The 21,247-nt window shown below is 41.2% G+C and overlaps 1 long non-coding RNA gene across 1 annotated transcript; it reads left to right on the top strand.

Moving 5' to 3' along the window:
* The first annotated feature begins 255 nt into the window (after positions 1 to 255).
* Positions 256 to 1,873, top strand: LOC307220798. The gene is made up of 3 exons (XR_013841108.1): positions 256 to 501; positions 1,358 to 1,393; positions 1,743 to 1,873. It is a non-coding gene; the product is annotated as an uncharacterized lncRNA (long non-coding RNA).
* The last annotated feature ends 19,374 nt before the right edge of the window (positions 1,874 to 21,247 follow it).

The following is a 21,247-nucleotide window of genomic DNA, read 5'->3' as shown; positions in this document are numbered from 1 at the left end:
CGGTAGCAGACTGAACCTTTCAAAAGAACACTGTTTTTAACCACTGGTTTCAAAACTGCACTGTTTTTGTCAGTTTCTTAGAATCCCTGAGCAACACTGGGTACGAGGCAACCAATGATTTATATACAGAGAATGAAAATGCATTGTTACGGAACCAACCTTATCTCTGAGCACTGAGAGATTCCAGGGGTTCCTGTCGCTTACCCAGGGTTTGTGTTTCCCTTGGAAATAAGTCACAGTGACTTATTTCACTGTGGTGTTTTTATGATGTATGGTTTATTTACACATATTCACAACATGAGCCTATAATGGAGGGGTTCAAAGCATTATATACTCCCAGAGAGTCCCATTTCTCCCATTGCTGCAGCTTTGGCTGAACACTTGGATAAACTTCCTAAGGACAGTTTGACAATGGAACCAGTAACTCAAGGTCTTCAAGCAGAGTTTGGACAGACCTGTTGAAGATGCACAAATGGAAGTTGAAAAGCAGCAGAGAAAAAGGTAATACAGTGCTAGGGTGTTTTATTCCCCATGTCCTCTTTTCCTTTCCTTTGTGGGATTTCCATTGTACGTTTCTTGCCCTTTTCCTTTATTGCAGATGGGTCTTGCCCTCAGTTTGGCAGATCATGACACAGCTTTTCTGCTGAAATTACATTTATCATTGCACCAGCACTACCACTATATATCTTAGCAACTATGTACACATGGGCTTAAGTGAAACTGTCTTATATGCCTCCAAGTGAGATTTATTACAGCAAGCCTTTGAAATGCCTGTCTGTCTGTATTTCAATCACCCCATGTAAGACCAGGATAGTCTCTTATATTGAAGTGGCCCGTTAGTAAAAAAAAAATCCTTTGAATTGAAGAAGTAACTACACAGCATACTTTTCTTCTCTCTCTTTCACACTCCTATATAATCCTAATATAACCCACTTACTGATTGATCTATACCAAATAGGGTAGACATATTCAAAAGAGGACAGGGCTCCTACACTTTATAACGTACATGACAAGCTACAGTATATCTGCTGAGATTCCCCTTTTTCATAACTATTTGTTGCACCTGGACACCCTAACACCACATGCCACTCTATGATTTAAAAAAAAAATGTGTAAGAAAATTTATATCTAAATATGTATTGTATTACAAAATATGAATTTAAATACATATTTTATCTCAACATATCCATTATAAACAAATTTTTATCATGAAATACGTATTTTTATGCATTTTCATACATTACTGAGACAAAAATTGTATTGCAAAATTCAGGGAAATGTGAATAATTACATTCCAAACTGCATAGGATGGTCTGCTTAAAAATGTGGACTGATCAAAATTTTTCTTCTTATCTAGGTGGAAGCAACCTGTTGTCTCTAGGATGTTGCCAAGGCATAGCTGTCAACTTACAGATTTGAAAATAAGGGACCAGCAGCCTCGAAAATAAGGGATCAGCAGCCAAAATAAGGGATCAACAATTACTTTGATAAAATACATATTTTGTTGCATGCAAATGGCTTTAGACACCTATTAGGTCCATAAATTACCATATAGCATATATTCAACACAAAAAAACAGCAAAAATTTGTTGTTGACAAAGGATAGCTGGACATAGAAAGGGCCCCATTACCTTCAGTAGCTTATTTAAGGGACATCATCAATAAGGGACAGCAGCGGGACATGGCGCTGGAATAAGGGACTGTCCCACCAAATAAGGGATGCTTGACAGCTATGTGCCAAGGCTCAGATCTCCATATGCTTAGAGCTCAGGGAGGTATATGCTCAGGTGTCTACTTGACACTTGAAGGTTCCATGCTCAGAACTTTCCATAGACTACTGTGATGACAATATTCTAGAGAAAAGGGGTCACATTTTTTTTAAAAAAAGACTTCATTAAATTGTTCTAAGTTATGCCTACTTATAAAATGAAAATATCCTGATTGCTATAAAACTGATATTATATATTGCTATAGAATAAAAATATAGCAAGTTCACAAGCACGCATACATTTTCCACAGAAGAGTTGGTGACAGCTGTCTGTATACTTGGACATGGAGAGTTATTATGCATCCATTATTTACAATAGACTCAAACTAATAATGTTAGCTGTATAAAGAATACTGAGGAAATATTTACAATGCGATTGCTCTTCACAAAATTAACTGTAACTGAAAGTGCTACACACTGAATTACAAAGTAAATCCTTTGGAAAACATCCCCCCCTGTGTAATTTATATCATAGATAAAGTGGTTTATATTTCTTAATAAATATCACATTTATGCTACAATGGATGAAGAACATTCATGCAGCTGTCAAAGGGAGAAGAGTCAATCTTAATGGGTTAGGGTTTTACCCAAGTAACTTCTACTCAGGGTAGACCCAGTACAATTAATGGTCATTACTAATTTAGGCCTATCATAATCATCATCATAATCATCATCATTTGTATGCCGTCTTTCATTAGCTAAAACAATGCTCAAGGAGGCTTACAACACAAAAAGATATACATATTTACAAAAATATAAACAAAAGTAGTCATAAGCAAGAAATAAAACATATCATGATGTGTTCAACTTGGTTGAATTCTATTACAGTGGTACCTCGGGTTACAGACGCTTCAGGTTACAGACTCCGCTAACCCAGAAATAGTACCTCGGGTTAAGAACTTTGCTTCAGGATGAGAACAGAAATCGCATGACGGCGGCTTGGCAGCAGCTGGAGGCCCCATTAGCTAAAGTGGTGCTTCAGGTTAAGAACAGTTTCAGGTTAAGAACGGACCTCCGGAAGGAATTAAATACTTAACCTGAGGTACCACTGTAGAACAGTTTCAGAATTACAAGAGAAGCCACATCTGTCAAAAGTGCACACAAGATGACAAGAAGGGACCATCAGTATGCATTTCCCCCAGTACAGCACCCAGATATAGAATACACCCCATCTCATTACTATGTCGTATTCAAGACAAAGACTGCCTTCTCTCCACCAGCAACACAGAGTATTCTCATTCATTTTAATTTTTAAATTTTAAAAATCTGGCTGTATAATTTAATAATTTTAAAAATCTGGCTGTACCTCAGATTAAGAACAGTTTCAGGTTAAGAACAGACCTCCAGAACGAATTAAGTTCTTAACCCAACGTACCACTGTATTTGGGTAGGAGTCAACTAAGTTCCACCCACTGAAATTAAAAAACATCACTAAGTTAGGTTCATTAATTTCAATAGGTCTACTCTGAGTAAAACTTTGTTGAGTACCACCTTTTGTTTTGCTTGTTGCAAGATGTAGGATTTGACTTCTGAAGGTTGCTGAAAAGGGTCTGGCTTCATAATTCATCTGATTTCCCACTACTATTTATGATCATGATTTAAAGCAGGCAAAAAGTTATGTGAATTAGCTGTAAGCTAATTTAGAATGTGGGACGCAGGTGGCGCTGTGGGTAAAAGCCTCAGCGCCTAGGGCTTACCGATCGAAAGGTCGGCGGTTCGAATCCCTGTGGCGGGGTGCGCTCCCGTCGTTCGGTCCCAGCGCCTGCCAACCTAGCAGTTCGAAAGCACCTCCGGGTGCAAGTAGATAAATAGGGACCGCTTACCAGCGGGAAGGTAAATGGCGTTTCCGTGTGCGGCTCTGGCTCTGGCTCTGGCCAGAGCAGCGATGTCACGCTGGCCACGTGACCCGGAAGTGTCTCCGGACAGCGCTGGCCCCTGGCCTCTTAAGTGAGATGGGCGCACAACCCCAGAGTCTGTCAAGACTGGCCCGTACGGGCAGGGGTACCTTTACCTTTACCTTTAATTTAGAATGTAAAAAACATTTGGTTTTGAGGACTTCTCCTGAAAGTTCAAAGGACATTTGTGAAATTCATATTCTGAGTCCCCTGCAATGCACAATAATGTGATACTGAATGATGACAACAGCTGCTTCCTCTGTTTTTGAGCAGATGGTTCCTTGAGTCCTTAGAACATTGAAGGCCAAACCTTTCCCTGAGGCTGGTGTTTGTGGGAGAAGCAATGGTCTTGTCTGCTCAGCATTAATCACGAGGGCACACCAATGGAAATATTACTTTGTTCGTTCAAACAAAAAAGCAGGGCAGATCTACCACCCTTTGCTTTGAATTTTTTTACATTTCAGTTACAGAATTCTGCTCCTGTCCTGACCCTATAGTGTGGTGAATGGGGTAGTTTTGTGTCCCACTCCAAGGACAAAACAAGGCATTGGGGTTGGTTGAACTAACCTTGAGGTGGGCAGCCAATAAAGCTAAAAGGCCAATCACCCCATGTCATTCTTCAGACATTCAAAACCCCTACATACCTTCCTGTCCAGCTACACCAGCTTTAAAAATCAGCTCCCCAATGGGAGGCTGTGCAGGAACAGGAAGAGCTATTTTCAGGGGGTAATGGCTCCTTGCGTGCTGTGCTCCTGATAGCAACTGCCCTCTACCTTTGTAATTAAAGAAAATACACAGATGCAACCTTTACATTAAGTGTAACTTGTAGCTTGGTCCTTAAGAAAGCGAAGATGTCTCCCTTGCCCTGTCCCTTAAGGCTCCAGAGGAAAGGGCATCAGAACCTTCTTGGAGGTCTGCCACATTCACCCACCCAAAACTTAGAGGACTGGAATTCATGATCGGTGCAGGATTCCCTTGGCATATTATTGGATGCACAGGCCATGAGCAGGAAGGTGCACCTGCCAGTGCTGAGCTGAAAGTTCTCAAATGAGATATTACAGTCAAATTTAGTGGGGTTGAAGCAAAGCTGCCTCCACATTTCAGGGTGCAAAATTCAGTTACACAGATTTTGGTGGAACTTACTGATACATAAATCACAGCATGAGTAGCCTTCATGAAGTACCGGTAGTTAAATGGATGTAACACACTGCCTTTACAAGATCTGGCCAGGATCCCAACATGGGAGCATGCACATGTGTGAGAGCAACACAGCCTGTACTGTTGGAGTTTTTCTTCCTCAGTTCACTGTGGGTAACTGTCCTGACTTTGGACTTGACGAAGGCACAAATCACTGTTCAGTGCAGTAGTAGCTAGTCCCTTCTGAAGCAGGAACTGCTAAATAAAGGAGACAGTACCATTTCAGCAGTGGCCATGGTAAGTCTCCCACATGCATATAGTTGTTTCGCTCAAGCCCCAAGACCTAGATTTTGCTGTGGTCTGAATCTGTCATCATCCCTGACCATTGGGCATGCCTGACTGGAGCTGGAGTGTAATGACATCTAGAGGTTCACAGCTTCCTTATCCCCCACCCAATGTTACTTCTGGACACACAACAGCAGTCAGACATCTGAATTGCACTGAAAGCATAGCTGTTAAAAAGTTTTCCTACAAAAGCCCCCTCTCAAAACCACAGGACTTCAAGTAATTTGTTGTAGTAGGAGTATGAGCCCAAACGTCTCGTACAAAGGACTGATTAAAACAGCATTAGACTTCTTACTTTGTGATTGTTATTTTTTAATAGGAGAATGCTAGTTGTTATCTCCAGCTGCCCTTTTCAGCCACTGCCAGTGGTAAATATCAGCATCGATTGGTTGAAAACCTGTTAATTCTCCAAATCGATACTTCATTCACCCCAGGAATTTACTTGCTGCTATTCATTTAAATAAATGTCACTCAAGCCTTACTTTGAAAAGATCTGGAGAATGCTGCAAAGCACAGGAAATAATACTAGGAGAAACTCCTCCAGACTTTCATTTTATGCTGTACACATAGCAGTAAAGGGATTGCAGTTTCTGTAAGTTACAACTACAGAACAGCAGCCAACATCTGCTCTATGGATTTTGCATAAGAGTATTTGCCAGCTGAGATTTGGAAGTACTCTGTATTTTAAAACAAATGCTATATACTTAGATATTTAGTGCGCACACACACACCATCCCAGGAGGTTAGCATGTGTAATAATACAAACCACAAATGATATGTATCAACTATGAAATCAAATATGAATGAAATATAAATTATGAACTAAAGCCATCCAGTGCCACTGTAAAACCCACCACAATTGTGTGTGGTTATTTAAATGCCATTTCCCTCCCACCCCTCTGAGATATCTTGTTTGCATCCATTACATTATTTACATGTACACCAACTCAGAATCTATTTACTGTGCAGCGCAGAAGGAAAGCTTCATAAACCATAGCAGTGTAAAGAAAAAACCCTATATGGAGATCTTTTTTAAGCAAAAAGATGTCAACCTACATGAATGCTGAACAAATAATGGGTCACGTCATACTTTCATACTTAGAAAGAAGGCCATAAGGTCTGACCTACTAATGCCAATTCTGGTATTAGTATTTTTTAAAGAACTAAAAGCACTCTGGTTTTGACAAGCAAAGAAATCTACTTTACAGAATTAAGCATTGAATTTAGTTCATGCATTACATATGAATAAGAATATGCTCTAGGACAAATTGGTAGGGTGCAATTTCCATCACCTATGATCTTTAAGAGCAGATCTGAGTAGCTTTTCCTTGGATTGGTTCAATTTACTGATCAGTCACTCTGGTCTGAGAACCAAGTACATTTTGTCATGTATTCAAAGATAACCATAAGTCAAAATGAAGGTGGATTGTCCTTTTACAAAAATAGCTTTAGATACAGTTCTAACTTCAGATAGGGAATTGGGCTTGATATGGCATGGATTTCTCTTTCTACTTGATGCTGGGATGCTAATGTTGTGGCAAGTACTATGACGTCAGGTACTCCCTTCCCTCCTCCCACTGGACTCAGAAGTGTCTCCTGGGAAGGTGTCAATGTTGTTTGTAACTGGGCCAAACCAATGCATTTTAACTATCTTAAATTGCCCAAAATGCAATGCTGTCATGACCCAAGCCTCTGACTTCCCAACCTCAGGGGAAAGGGGGCATGGATTAAACCTGGGCCCTGCTTCTTCAGAAGGTCCAGCACCAGAGAAGTCCATAATGCCAGCACCTCTCTGACCTAAAGAGGTCATATTACTTTCTTCAGACAATGAAGATTCCAGCTTAGAGACTGTAACAGAACCACAGTCATCCACTCACTGCTGAAGTTAGAGCCATTTGGTGTTCTCCAGGGTGCTACCTACCCTGATGGTCTTTTGGATGCTGACCTCTGCCTTGCTGGTTTGGACTTTCCTTTGGCTTTATGTGGCCTTGCATTGCTGGAACTTGACCCTTGCTCAGCATGATTCTGCTTCCTGGATCTGGAATTTGCACTAAAAGAATACAACCTATTGTCTTTGGACTCTGCCCAGCTCAAGTCCCCACTGGAACTTGAGCAGTCGCCAGCTGGGACTACTACCTGGGACAGAACAAATGGCTGATGTCAATGCCAAGCATTGCATTTTGAGCAATGCAAGATGGCGGCTAGCCACTGTGTTTAAGAGTTGAGCACTGATTTTGTTTCCATTCAAAAGTGCTGCTGTCGCTGCCACCACCATTCAGGGCTATTTCCAAGGGGAGGTGAATACCTGCTGATGTCAGCACCTTCAATGCAGTGATGGTAACAACAGCAGCAACACCAAACACAAGCTCTGGTAACAGTGGCAGTGGTTTGAGCTCTGGGGTGTTGTCAGGTGGCTGACGCCTTCAAGGCCTGGCATGAACTTTTGCTCTGAATCTGTGTAAAGTTGATGCTTGCACTTGCAGCAAAGAAAAACAAAGATGGGTAGAATATTCAGGTTCTGGCTTGATCAGATGCTGACAAGCAGAGGCGTAGGAAGGTCAGGTGGTACCCAGTGAGGAAAATTTCTTGCCACCCCCCCCCCTAATTTTTTTTGCCTGCAAAAATGGTTTTACATTATTTCATATTTTCTTACAAAGGAATGTGGATTCTGAGCCTCTGATAACAAGTAGGCAACTATGGACAGATACTTAAATCTACAGGACGGGTTGTGTTTTGGCTTGTGTTATTTTATTTATATTTATTGTTTATTTATTTAATAAAATGTATTTTTAAAAACCTGCAAAGTGGTTTACCAAAAACAAAAAACAAAAAAAAACCACAGCAGTAAAATCAAGCAAAATTCACAATCCTACTTTAAAACAAACAAAAGCTAAAATATTAAGATTAAAATTACTTCAACTTCCTAAGCATCTAGGTATGCTTGCCTAAAGAAGAATGCTTTTAGCAGGTGCCTGAAAAGAGTTTAGCAAAGGCACATGCTTTGTTGAAATTTCAGCCTTCACGACATAGGAAAACAGCCAAGTAAACAGTTATTTTCGTGGAGGAGAGTCAATATATTAACAGATATGCATTAAATTTCATATGTAGCTATATAATCTGTAGTGTAGTAAGATAAGACCTTTGGATCAGGCATTTTTTAAAAAATAAGTTTTTTATGAACCACCCTAGTAGGGCAGTAATTGTTCCTTGATTATTTGTCACCCCCTCCATGACGGTACCTGGGGCAACCCGCCCCCACCCCCCTTTCCTACACCCCTGCTGACAAGTTGAAATTTGAACCAAACTCAGGAAGATCATGTGGAGTTGAGATGGAGTTGGGAGAAACCAATTTTTTTGAAGCTTAGTAGATGGGAAATTTTAGCATAAGGAGAAAAGGGGAATAGGAAAAGGAGGGGAAAGCAGATGGCAATTGAGTTATGAACATCTAACATAATTTGCTACAGTTTTGTCAATTAAAGATTAGGCCTTGAAGAGGAACTCCCTGGACAACAGGGCAGGTTCACATGTTCAGTTGCTGAAGCCACAGCTTGAACTGACCAGAAAAGGCCTAATATTTGCTTTTGCCTGAAGAACTGGCCTGCCCCTTTCGCTGAAGGTGTAACATTAGGTTGCAGTGAACCATCTTTGATTGGTATAATTATATCTTCTGTTGTGGTTGAAGCCATTCAGGCATTTGTTTTGAAGTGTCTGGTAGACTTATGGGCATTCGTAATTGCATTTGTAATCAATAAAACTGAGCTGTATCTTTTCATTTTGTGGTCTAGATTTCTGTTTATAATTACAAGGTCAGTATATAACCCTTGTTAATGCTGATCTGTATCACATGAGCCTGTGTCAATGCTTGCACTCTGACACCAGCGCTGTGTATTTTATTGGTGAAATGCAGTATGTGGTCAGAATCCAAGGAGATACTGCTATAAATAGCACATGTTTCTAGCTGTTCAATAATATTGTATTCTTTTCTATTGTATTATTACGGCTAAAGCCTTTATCCCACTTATATGACTGCAGACTCTCATTCCTTTCACTCATTCTAGCCTGATTGGTGAGATGGAATCCAGTTAGATACAAGGTGAATCAGTGGAGTCTGCAACTGGGTCATCTCTACGGCTGCACGTAAACCTTACATTTAAAGCTCATCCCACTACCAAACAAGGAATCCTAGGTTCTGTCATTTACCTTACAGAGAGCTACAATTCCCAGCATCCTTCACAAACTACAGCTCCCATGATACTTTTAGGGAACGGCTTTAACTGTATAAACTTTTAAGTGCATATATTTTACAGCAGGTCTGCACAGTTTGTAAGTCACCAAGCCAAATAAAGTCCCCAAAGAGAATTTTTTAAAACCCTGTTGTGGGCTTTATATGTGATTGGTGGACTGCATTCAGATTTGTGGGTCAAACATTTTGCAAACATTGCCTTCTGTGATCAGAGATCAATACCACCACCACAACTACCAGTGCTGAAAAAAAATGTAGTACCTGTACAAAATGGCTGATCACTACCATAAATGTTTACCTACCAAGTTGATCAAATTTGGGCAATGGCCTTTTATTATTTATGTCCAATTCATGCCATAAATATTTCAAGGCATAGTCTGAAGATGCAGATACAGCAGAAGACACAGATGCTTGTCTGGATCTGAATGGGATATCACCAATGAACCCTGTACATGTCGCCTTGAGTTTCATGATGATAGAAAGTTGGGATAGAAAAGTAATACAGTATAGAGATGACTGTTTGGAAGGTAAACTCTAAAATGATTTCATAGCTTCTTTTGATTAACTACAGGCCATTCTACAGGTGTGGGTTGTGTGCAATGAAGTTCTACTCAGAGTAGAGCCACTGAAATTAATGGAACTAAGTTAGTCATATTAATTAATTTCAATGGTTTTGCTCTTAGTATGATTGGACATTGGATCCAACCCTTTGATTTTATAGCTGGCCATGATGTCTATATCAACTGAACTACTGAGAATACCAAAGCATACTCCATAAATCTGATTACTCTTCCATGTAATACAAATTCATAACCAACATTTGCTAAACCTCTTTGTCCAGATTTAATTTACAAATTTCAAATTTGGTATTTATATTATCATCTATGAATGAAACACATCTGTGGTGTTACACACATCCTTGGGATGAGACATACCTGTTGGGATTCAGAACTTATAGGGTTAAGATGTTCTGTGACGCCTCACATTCTGACGTGTAATTTCGAAGGTGGGAGGAGTTTTTCTCTGTTCCTTTGTCTTTGAGGAAGAAGGAAGCAGTAGCTATGGCTGCGAGAAGTCCTGGAGTGTATGTCTGAGAAATGTCGCAATAAAGAACTGATCAATGGACACACAAGTGCCTTATGTGTTTGTCTGGGTCTAAGCAGCAGCAGCAACAGCTTTTTCCGCTGTGTTTTTACTCTGCAAGGCGTGACGGAACGGAGCAGATGACGCAGCTTGAGGAAGCGTACCGGACCGCTGTAAAGGGTTAATTGGGATCGTAAAGTAATTAGCCACGTCACGCCTATTAATTATCTCAATAGGTTATGGACCTAATTACCGCTTGTAAAACTGTTGCTGAAAGTCTGCCGGAATGCTTTGAAGTCAGCTGGGTCAGCTGGGAGAACGCTACTGAAAGCGGAGGTCTGCGTTCTGAGTTTTGCCTGATGCTGAGAGGCAGAGATGCTGAGAGCTGAGAGCTGAGAGCAGCTGAGAAGACGGGTGCTGGAAAAGCTGGTGATACGTGAGTACAGCTTGGGGCCCCCGGGAAGAAAATGGCAGACAGCCAGGTCCTTGAGGACATTACGCTTGAAAAGCTCACTTTAAAAAGTTGGGCAACCTGGTCCAGAAGAGTGAGGGGTTGGTTTTTGGCTACAGGGCTTTGGGATGTAAGCCAGAAAGAGCCACTACCCCTCAGTCCAGGCATGGATGGGACAGACGTTGCAGGCTTTGAGGCTGCGTTGCCTGAAGATAGCCAGCAGAGAATGCAAAGAGAGCTTGGTATGCTGAAAGCATGCGTACACGGATCGCTCTTGCCTAGTTTGGAGGGCATAGAGTCAGCAAGGGCTGCCTGGGAGGTGCTGAGAAGTTTGTGTGAAACTTCAGCAGGAGGCCAGAGCCCTGGAGAAGCAATAAAGAGCCCAGAGATGGCGGCAGCCCCAGTTCCTAATGGGCAAGTCGGGGGGGCGAAGAATTCCAAAGGCAAGTTTGAAAAGTTTTCCACTGAGAGTGCTGGAGTGGAATGCAGTTTCAGACAGGGCAGGGCTGGCACAGAGAGCTCTTCCGGAAGAAGGGGGCCAGGCCAGCTGAAAGGAGCCCTGGGCAGTGTTTTTCCACTGTTTTCACTAGTGATTGTCGTTGTTTTATTTGCAATTCTCCTGACCATCTGCGTCACTATTGCCCCCACCGGAGCAGAGAGACAAGGCAGGATGTTGTCAAGGTCACTTCCCATGGGAACCAGCCAGGTTTCCATGGCAACCAGCCTGGCAAGGCGGCCAGGCATGGGACTGAGCAAGGCGGACGTGCTAAACGCGATGAAGAAGCTTATCAGCTGACAGCCAGTCTTGCAATGTTTGAGGACAGCTCTGAGAGAGACACTGAGCTCTGCTTTGTAATCGACTCAGCAGCTAATCGCAACTTGATTCCAGAGACCCCTGCTGTCAAGATGTGGAATTGCAAGGCAATTCCAGCTGGAAAAACTGTACTATTTGCAAATGGAGAAAAAAGAGATGTAACTAATGTTGCAAAAATCTTTCTTTCTGTTTTGCAGGAGGAGTTGGAGGTTTGCACTGTACCAGGGATGCATCACTGTCTTTTATCTGTGCCTTATTTGTTAAAAAAGGGGTTTAAGGTCTGTTTTGAGAATGATGTCTGCACAATCTCCAAGGGAGGGAGGCAGCTTGTCAAAGTTAAAAAGGGGCAGAATGATCTCTTCATTCTTAAAACGTCTCTGGAGGGTGAGGGGAAGGTTGAGAGAGCACAAGCACTGCGTGCTACAGTTCCCACTCATGTTTCATGTGCATGTGTTTGGCACAGGAAGACAGCTCATAGTTCTCTTGAAGAACTCCAGGTGTTACAGGAGTGTTCCAAAGGCTGTAAAATTCAGGAATGTGGGAAAGCCATAAATTGTAAGGCTTGCAGACAGGCAAAGGTAAAAGGGTGCAGTTACCCAAAGGTGGAGAGGGTAACCACAAAACCTTTTGATCTTGTGCACATAGATCTGTTGGGTCCCATGAAGGAACCAAGTCTGGGAGGGGCCAGGTTTCTGCTGACGATGCAGGATGATTTTTCGCAGAACACCTGGACTCATGGTCTCAAATCCAAGGAAGATGCAGCACAGCTGATTAAAAGTTGGATTGAGGAGGTGGAACTAAGGTTCTCCACCAAGGTGCAAGCAGTCACTAGTGACCAAGGTGCACAGTTTACTGGGTCTGCTTTGCAGAAGTTCTTTCACAAGAAAGGGATACGTCACACAGTGACTTCTCCTCAACAGAGGGGGGTGGCAGAGCTTAGGAGTGAGGCTCTGGTTAAGGCTGCACAGGTGATGCTGACAGACTCTGGGTTACCTCCAAGGTTTTGGATGGAGGCAGTTAAATATGTGGGCTTCACCTGGAATCGGGTCTACAATTCAGTGGTAGGCGACACACCTTATTTTATGTTGCATGGCAAGAAACCCCAGATTCACTTTCTGCGTTTTTTTGGGTCTGTTGCATCTGTGCCGGTGCCTAAGGCTTTGCAAGGGCCAGATGGATCCAAGTTACAGAAAATGATCTTCTGTGGGTATGAGCCAGCAGCGCATGCATGGAGGTTTGCGTACCCATCAGGTGATCAGAGTAAGCTGCTGATCAGTAACACGCTGAGTTCTATGAGCAGGATGAAAGGTCAAAGACTCCTGCTAGACGTGATGTTCTTTCAGAATGTCTTTCTGATTCAGAGCAGGAAGGTTCTGATGAGGAGGAAGGAGAGGCTGAGTATGCTGATGACGATCAGCTCACTGACCAAAGTCAGGAACAGTATGGGGCGTCTCCACAAGTTGTAAAAAGAGAGCCCAAGAGTGAGCCTAGTTCTCCTGTTAGCGTAATGCAAAGGATTCGAAGACGCTTTAAGTCAGAGGGGGAATCCCGTGATGCAGAGGACACACCAACTGGCCACAGTGAGTCAGAGGTAACACCTGAGTTTGTGCCCAGGCGGTCCAGTCGCACAACGAAGGGTATTCCACCTGAGAGGTATCAGGCCACAGGTGCGTGGGTAAGTTTCGCATAATGCGAATCTGGGAGTTGTGAGGATGTTCCACAGATGCCTGACAGGAACGCCAGGAGAGGGCGCAAGGCATTAGGGAAGGGATTGATCTCACAGAGGTCTGCAACGGTACATCCACAGGTCTTGTCAGAATGCTCGGCGAGAGGGGGTGTTGGGATTCAGAACTTATAGGGTTAAGATGTTCTGTGACGCCTCACATTCTGACGTGTAATTTCGAAGGTGGGAGGAGTTTTTCTCTGTTCCTTTGTCTTTGAGGAAGAAGGAAGCAGTAGCTATGGCTGCGAGAAGTCCTGGAGTGTATGTCTGAGAAATGTCGCAATAAAGAACTGATAAATGGACACACAAGTGCCTTATGTGTTTGTCTGGATCTAAGCAGCAGCAGCAGCAGCTTTTTCCGCTGTGTTTTTACTCTGCAAGGCGTGACGGAACGGAGCAGATGACGCAGCTTGAGGAAGCGTACCGGACCGCTGTAAAGGGCTAATTGGGATCGTAAAGTAATTAGCCACGTAACGCCTATTAATTATCTCAATGAGACATACCATCTTTCCAGGTCTGATCACAACTCTGCTGGCTCCTCAGTAGTTTTCCTCCTGGCAACTATTATCACCTCAGCAAGCTTGAGAAAGTTGTATTTCAGCTAGTTTCCTCCATTTTCTCCTAGCAGGAATACAACACAGTCAATGTTTGCTGAGAAGTATGTCTGGCATGCCATGTTGGGAGGAGTGGTGGATGAATAGCAGATTCCCTTGACTGATTTCTTCCTTATGTCATAAATAATGCTTTACATGCCTAGAATTTGTGGGTCTCTGAATTCATCACTTTCTAAAATGTCATTCAAAGTTAAGAGAAGATTACAAAAGCATAAACAGACAGATCAGTTCAGAAAGAAAGAGAGATGCAGCTTCCAAGTAAAGTCATGATAAATAACGGTTTCACAGGTCTTGAAGAAAGTGAATCATTTCCAGTTTTCACTCAGTATAACTTGTTTCACACTGAGAAAAGATAACTTTAAGAGGTGAAAAATGGTCCTTTTCACATGTGAACACTGAAAAGGGTTGCGGAAAACCCTTCACCATTTCATACCAACACTTTCAAATTGTACTCACATAATATAAAATTACTCCCTGCCTATTAACACACATAGGTCAAAGGTCTGAATCAATGAGGTTACAACCCTTTATATATTTACAGTGGTACCTCGGGTTAAGTACTTAATTCGCTCCGGAGGTCTGTTCTTAACCTGAAACTGTTCTTAACAGTTACCACTGTAGTTTAGGTACCACTGTATTTTTCCTCTTGTTTATTTATTCATCCACATGTTACAACAATTATCTGCCAGTGTGGTGTAGTGGTTAAGAGCGGTGGACTCGTAATCTGGTGAACCGGGTTCGATTCCCCGCTCCTCCACATGCAGCTGCTGGGTGACCTTGGGCTAGTCACACTTCTTTGAAGTCTTTGAAGTCTCTCAGCCCCACTCACCTCACAGAGTGTTTGTTGTGGGGAGGAGAATGTTAGCCACTTTGAGACTCCTTCGAGTAGTGATAAAGCGGGATATCAAATTCAAACTCTTCTAATTTGCATTGATTTCACTGGGTCAGGAGGAAATAATTAAGATCAGGGATTTTTTTAGGTGCCTCTGCTGATTATATATATATATATATATATATATATATATATATATATATAATTTGTCTAATTCCTTTACTTGCAGCAATTACAATATTTTGAAAGCTACCTGTGTTTCTCAGATAATTTAACAAGCATGCCATTATTATATTTCCTTACAAGTGTAATTGCAATCATTTTAATTATATTTAATTATAATTCTACACATTTTAAACTTCAAAATATCAAGTGATTTTGAAATTATAAATAATTTAATTATGCCATTAAATCTGACTGCTTTATTGCACTGGGTTCATTATTGAGCGACTGCAGCAGCTGAGTAGCTAAGGTGTCCTGTACTTTCGTAGTGCAACCATGCACATACATGCCTCCTCAGAAATAAGCTGCAATGAAATAGATTGGGGCTATAACATTCTATCATTATAAAGCAGAGGTCAGCAAACCTTTTCAGCAGGGGGCCGGTCCACTGTCCCTCAGACCTTGTGGGGGGCCGGCCTATTTTGGGGGGGAGGGGGAAATGAACGAATTCCTATGCCCCACAGATAATCCAGAGATGCATTTTAAATAAAAACACACATTCTACTCATGTAAAAAACACCAAGGAGACCCCACAAATAACCTAGAGATGCATTTTAAATAAAAGGACACATTCTACTCAGGTAAAAACACGCTGATTCCCGGACTGTCCATGGGCCGGATTTAGAAGGCGATTTGATTCCATGCAAAACTGATAGAATTGTGGCAATAGTGGAAAAGGGATAACAAAAAGTAAACTTTCCTACCTTTACAGTGCATAATTATGGGAGTGACGATTATAGCACTGGTGTGTGTGCCAGTGGTTTAAAGTATGCGGTTTAAAGAATGCAAAGTAGAAGAACTTGATCTTGCACATGTAGTATTTGATAGCGTGCATGTTGAGAGATCAAACATGGATTCTAGTCCCTGCCACTTCTCTCCTGTCTGAGTGCATTAATTACAGGACTTTGGGGAAAGAAAATGTTCCAGGAAGCATGAAAAGAAACTAATGTACCAGATTTGATTAGTTATCAGGACAGAGATGCCACCTACTTTGGATCGTTAATTGGAATATGTCTTGAGTCTGTCTGCTGGATGTTTTAAACTTCAGTGTAAGTGTTTTGTCAGCTTCAAAAATGTATCTCGTTAAATCATTACCTGGCTAGCAATTACTTCAGCACTTCATGTACAACAAAAGAGGGTGGTATTTATTTATTTTAATAAGGTGGATACAGTTAATGGAAATGTAGAGAATACAATCTTTTGAAGAAAAACATTATGCCATACCTGTTGACCTAATAGTGAATGTATTGAGTAGAGTCAATTTTATATACACTGATGATTTATTTATTTATTTTGCAGCAAACCATTTACACAAAGCAGTGATGATGAACCTTTGTGCCCTCCAAGCATAGAGATCTTTCAAAGCTTAGCCCCCCCCCCCCAAGCCATTAAATGTGCCCAGCTTCCCCCGGCACCGGCAGAAATGAATTTTTCCCCCTGTCAGCAAAGCATTGTGTTCTGCAAGCATAAGGGGCTATAGGAGTGGTTTTATCTCAGCAAGTGGTTGTAACTCAACAGCAGGAGGCTTTGATGCTAAGGACACTGTCATTGAAGTATACAGTGTATTTAGGACACTTAAAACAAGCGTAGAATTACCAACTCTAATTAAATTATGTTATTACCCACCTCAATTACAACAGTTAAAATCTATAGCAATATATATTCAACATTTAAATACTAAATTATAGTGCTTTATGGTTGTTTTGGGTTACAACAATAGTAGGTAGAATATGATAACAACAAATATGAGTCATGAGTTGGATCCTGCAGTTCATACGCAGGCAATATACTCATTGATCTCAACAGGATACTTGCTTGCGTAAAAGCTACAGGATCAAACTCATTATGAACAGTGAGTCACCCCAGGATTGTAAAACCAATCAGTATATAAGAAGGAAAGGATATTCAAAAACTATTTTTCATATCAGAATATTTCTAGTGGATGCATAGAGCATTTCTTGATATGATGCCAACTTGACAAAATGTTGCAAGCTGACAAACAACTTATCAGTTCCATATAGATATAGGCAATTTCTCCTTGGGTTAACTTGGAAATGATCCAAGTTTCCTTGAAAAAAAATTAAGGAGTATCATTTTTTTCCTGAGCCAATATGAGTGGCACAATGGGTCGGTGCATCTGCCTGTTAACCAGAAGGTTGGTGGTTTGAGCCCAGTCATGGACAGTTTTGGGCAGGATTCTTGCATGGCAGGAGGTTGAACTAGATGACGCTCAGGGTATATAAATGAATGAATATAAGAATAGGCACACACAAACAAAACAGACAACTGAAAAATGTACCATGTAATTCTGCACACTCTCTAATGAGAATGGAGATTGCATTTTTCCCTGAATTACTTTACAAATATTTTAGAACCTGTTATATCATTAAGCATCTAACAGCTTACCGATTTAAATCAGATTTGTAAAGTCATCATCTTAAATTTATAATTGCCAAAACCTGCTACTGTTGCACCACAAAATTAAGAAAATGTAAGTAGTTGCTTGCAGATTGACAGTACGTTATATGCAGGACAAAGCTAATGTAATTTTAGAAATATAACTTTTAAAATAGCAAATTCTATCAGGATAGCCATGTTAACAGCAAAACAACAGAATGTTTAAGTTGCTACAGGACTTTTCTTCTTCTTAATATAACAGCACACTTATAAGACATCAAAAAATCAATGATAATATGTGATTGATTACCGGTACTTTGCAGTTCCTTTGTGTGACTATCCAAAGGAAATAATTTGCTTACAGTGCCATTGTGCTTGGTTGTTGCTTATGCCTTCACTTCTTGCTAAGCGGTTCCCACTGCTAAGACAGAAAGCAAGTGTAGAATAGGGTTTCCAGGGACAGTCCCCAGATTTGCAAATCTGTCCCTGGACAAATTCTGTCCCCGGAATGTCCCCAGATTTGCAGATCTGTCCCCAGGAAACGTGGCAGTGGCAGCCTCAGTAGCCTGGTAGCGCAGTTGGCTCTGGCTGGCTTCAGGAGCTGCTCGCTGCCACCGCCACTACCAAAGGGGAACCAGGGACATCTGGCGGTACAGATCTCCTTCCCCCTTTGTTTTGACAGATCGGGGGAGGCTCGGGAGTCATGGGTGGGCGGGCGCTGCTCAGGAGGGGTACAAGGCGCATGGTTTCTCTGCAAGGCAAGGTGCAAAGCCCTTCGTTTGCACCCTGTGAAACATAAATGCGCAGAGTTTTTTTTAAAAAAAATGGGCAACAGCTGCCCGCCCATGATTCCCAAGCCTCCCCCAATCTGTCAAAACAAAGGGGGCAGGGGGCAGGAGATCGGAGGAGGCGCAGGAGTTACGGGTGGGCGGCTGTTGCCCAGTTTTTTTAAAAAAATCTGTGCATTTATGTTTCACAGGGTGCAAAAGAAGGGCTTTGCACCTTTTTACAATATGCATGTGTGCTTGGGCCCAGGGTCTTTTGCCTCACCATCCCCACTACTGACTCCCTGTTGCTACTCAGCTTAAAAAAAAAGGGTTGCTGGATTCATTGAAAAAAATCTGGTAACCATAGTGTAGAACTCAAGGCCTAACCACATGTTAATTGTGTGGTTTGCAGTTCATGTCAGGAGATTTAAATAATCTAATCCTAGACGCCCACACCCAACCCCCAATTTCCATCAGGAGTGTAGTTCAGAGGGAACTTTTTTCTATTATTAATTACAGTAAGAGAAGGGGGATTTCCTCTGGGAGCGTGTCTGGGTAGGGTGGCCATTTATAATCACCCCCAGAGGAAGACAGCCTGCATAAATCGAATATAGTAATGTATGTGATGTCTCCTTCTCCCACTCCTCTCCTGGCCATATGTTTTATTAGGGTCTTTTTATTATTATTAAGAAAACCATAATTAAATGTTAGCCCTGCCCCAACATAATTTGGAAGAAATTGGCCATGGGTGGGTTGGCTGATGTCCTCCTAGATTTGAGCCACAGGCTGGATCAAGGGGCTGTGCACAACCCTAGCCAGTTTGTTCAGCCTTGATGTTAATGTCTCATGGACTGGAAAACACAACTTTCTTCGCTTGATATATGGCTGTCGATTTATTTTAGATTGACATGAACTGTGATCCTGCAACCTGGCAGGATTGGAAGGGGAGAAGGAAAGGGCTCTCCCTTACACTTCCTGCAAATGCATTAACATTAATGATAATATACTATTCCTATTTTTTATGCTCAGCCTATGGTACACATGGGTTTGTCAAATTTTATAAAAAATTAATGGAGACACCATAAAATATTGATAGTACCACAGAAAGCCCCCAAGACCAACATGTTTAATTAATCAGGCATTCAAATATATAAAGCCATATTAAGATAAATTTAGATAAAACCACATTTACAGAAGAACATGGTAGAAGTCATCATGGACCCAGATAATGAACAGACTATATTTTTAAATGATGGGTGTTTTACTGCAGCATATATACAAGACTGTGTCTATACACAGAAAGCTCTGTTCAACCTTTAACATGAAAATTGCTGCCACTGTTGCACAATATATGAACATGTCATACAATCAGACACTCATATACTTTTAAAATGCTTGATACCAAAAGAAGGTGAGGTTTATCTTTAAAAGAATGGCAGATTCCTCTCTAACATTAATAAAACTTGCAGTTTTCTGTTACACATTTTCATAGGTTTATTAGTTTATGTAGTATTTCCTTATAAAATTTGCATGTGGAAATGTGGAAGACATTCTAAATAAACATGCCTGCATGAATTTTTCAAATAAATCAAGTTACTATGTAAGCTGAAATGTCAATATGTTTTTGTTTGAGATTACTTTCCATTTCTGTTTCTTTCCCTGCTATACATGTATATTTGTATACAAAATTTGTCTCTTAAAAATCTGGCTATAATTGGAGTAGGTGTGAGGATGCTATTAATTCCACACTTAAATGCTGCTGTCTAGTTTCAAAGATGCAAATTTTTTCATCTTGTGACCTCAAGAAATGAAAGTGGTGTTTAAGCACCATCATACTTTAAGCATGATCATATTTTTCTACTTCTGATTTTTCTACACTGGTTACTTTTTCCATTTTGCATTCAGTGTAAGCATATGCTATTACTTAAAATGTTTCATCCTTTTGTTCTTTCTTATTTTTCATCTTTGGTCTCTACATATTTGCCTTCTTGAACTTTGTTTCTGCTGTTTCTTTGGTTGCATTCAGACATAACTCTAAACTATGATTTATTATTACAATAACAGGTTTAGCCCGCCCGCCCTGGGCTTATACATTCTCCCCTCCCCTCTTTCAACATAGCTGCAAGTAGATTGAAGTTTCTGCTTCTAGTTTAGATTAACCACAGTTTAGCGGTTGTCTAATCCCTAAACTGTAGATAATGTCAACTATGGTTAGTGAAAGTTTATTTAAAATGCTTTGAAACTGGCTTGTTGATGAAGTGAAGGACATGAGGCAGGAGTTGATAATGCAGGTGAGCTGTACACAAGCAAGCTGCCAGCTAGCTCTGTGGATGCTCCTTTTATTGACACAAAATGCAAACCCAGGCAGATACATTTTGGGCTGTGACCTTTACACACAATCCAGAGATTGTGGGGTGGTACAAAGTTATTTTGGCACCTGTTTCCACCTCGTCATTTTCCCATTCCACAATGTATGACAAAAGAGACAAAGGTCTCAGAGACAAAGGTCACAGACAGGACACAGCTGACTACTGAGACCGCAAAATGTTAGACAGAGGGCAAGATATTCAGACAGCTGTGGGCTTATCTGTGAGGGGGAGTGTGCTCCGCACCCCAAGGTGCACACAGCTGAGGCTGTCCGTGGGCGGGAATGTGTTCCACAACCCAGCGATCATTCCTGCAGTTTCCATTAACCGAGTTGAGATTGATCAATTTGTCCGTCTATGGAAAACACAGGAAGCTGTGGTTGTTTAATAATAATAATAATAATAATAATAATAATAATAATAATAATAAATAAAAAAAAAAAAAACCAACCCCAGGAGCAAAATCTTCCATGTTGGAAAAGAGAGGAAAGCCTGGGTTGAAGTTAGACTTACTCTTGCAACACTAATTTACTGTATGTTTGTACATTATATCCAATCCAGACCTCTCCTTTTGTTTCTTCTACTTCCTC

This window comes from Podarcis cretensis (assembly GCF_951804945.1).
Source record: "Podarcis cretensis genome assembly, chromosome: 7".
NCBI lineage: Eukaryota > Metazoa > Chordata > Lepidosauria > Squamata > Lacertidae > Podarcis > Podarcis cretensis.
This window is presented reverse-complemented; position numbering and strand designations above follow the sequence as displayed.